The 1583-nt window shown below is 39.2% G+C and overlaps 1 pseudogene; it reads right to left on the bottom strand.

Moving 5' to 3' along the window:
- Positions 1–1583, bottom strand: part of LOC107299598 — a 21273-nt pseudogene that overhangs the window by 15031 nt on the left and 4659 nt on the right.

The raw sequence follows: 1583 nt of genomic DNA, 5'->3' as shown, positions 1-1583 counted from the left end.
CGCTTTTGTATGAGACCTTGCAGGGCTCTATGGCAGGAATAGCCAACACCCCGGAAGACAAGCTCAGGATCCCAAAAGAACTTGAGGGACTTGAACGATGGGCCCTCTCCAACAACATGCCATTTAATGTGGAGAATAGCAAGGTTTTACACCTGGGCAGGATAAACCAGAGGTACCAGTACAGATTAGATGAAACATGGCTCAAAAACTGGAACTGTGAGAGGGACCTTGGACTCCTAATCTAATGGATGATCACTTAAATATGAGTTAGCCGTGTGCGGCAGCAGCCCAAAAAAGCTAATACAATCCTTGATTATATAAACAGGCAGAGAATAAAAATCATGTGAAGTATTAGTACTGCTCTATAAAGCCTTAGTAAGACCACATCTGGAATGCTGCATCCAGCTTTGGTCACCACATTACAAAAAAGATTGCAAAGAAGAGCAGCTAGGATAATCAAATGCCTGCAAGCTAAAAGGTATGAAGAACGGTTGCAAGAACTGGGCATGGCTCTCTAGTGAAAAGAAGGACACGGGGAGACATGATAGCAGTATTCCAGTATTTGAGAGGCTGCCACAAAGAAGGGGGGGGGGGGTCAACTTATTTTCCAAAGCATCAAAAGGAAACACAAGAAACAATGGATGGGACCTAATCCAGGAGAGAAGCAACCTGGAATTAAGGAGAAACTTCCTAACAGTGAGAATAATTAACTAGTGGAACTACTTGCCTTTAAAGGTTGTGGGTACTTCATTGGTGGAGGTTTTAAGAAGAGACCGGACAGCCACTTGTCTGAAATAGTACAGGATCTCCTGCTTGAGCAGGGGGCTAGACTAGGTGACCTCTAAGGTCTCTTCCAGATCTATTCCGATTGACTGATTTTCTGAGTTAGGAATGGAACTCATTTTTAACCCAAGGACTAATTTGTTTGCAGAAGTTGGTGTAGTTGTTAAGGCATCAGGATTGAAAGTGGGGGATCATGAGTTCATGTCCCACCTTGTCCACGAAACCCATCTGGTTGACTCTGGGCCAGTAATTCTCTCTCAGCCCAACCCAGCTCACAGGATTCTTACTGTGGGGAAATTAGGAGGCAGAAGGTGTGTTTGAAATTTTTGCCACCACATTTCTAAAAATAATAAAAGGTGGGATATAAAATAAATGTAATTTGTAAATTTTGCTAATACAGCTAAATTCAATTAGACTCAGAAGAATTTGCAGAAATATCAAGGTTAACAGTAATTTTTCAAAAGACACAACTCATTTTCTATAGTACCCTTCCTTAAAATTAAAAGTGAGATAGCTAATAGTCTCAATACATCCATAAAAAGGAAGTGCTTTGAATGTCTAGGAATACATATTATTAAAGAATTAACCAAGTATTTAATACTAATTTCATCCGTATGGAAAAAATAAAAAAGGAAATGAAAAGATCAAGAAGAAATATTCACAGGTTCATAGAATATATTCTGCCCAAATAAATAGATTTGTTGCCTAAAATTTTAGGCTTCATTATTAGCATTCAAAAGGTGATATTATCAGTCTTAAAATCGTGGTTAGGCTACTTTTTAACTTCTGCAAAACAAGGG

This window comes from Protobothrops mucrosquamatus, unplaced genomic scaffold (genome assembly GCF_001527695.2).
Source record: "Protobothrops mucrosquamatus isolate PMUCROS unplaced genomic scaffold, P.Mucros_1.0 scaffold5163, whole genome shotgun sequence".
Taxonomy (NCBI): Eukaryota; Metazoa; Chordata; class Lepidosauria; order Squamata; family Viperidae; genus Protobothrops; species Protobothrops mucrosquamatus.
The sequence above is the reverse complement of the archived record's forward strand: the minus strand, read 5'-3'. Positions and strand labels throughout refer to the sequence as shown.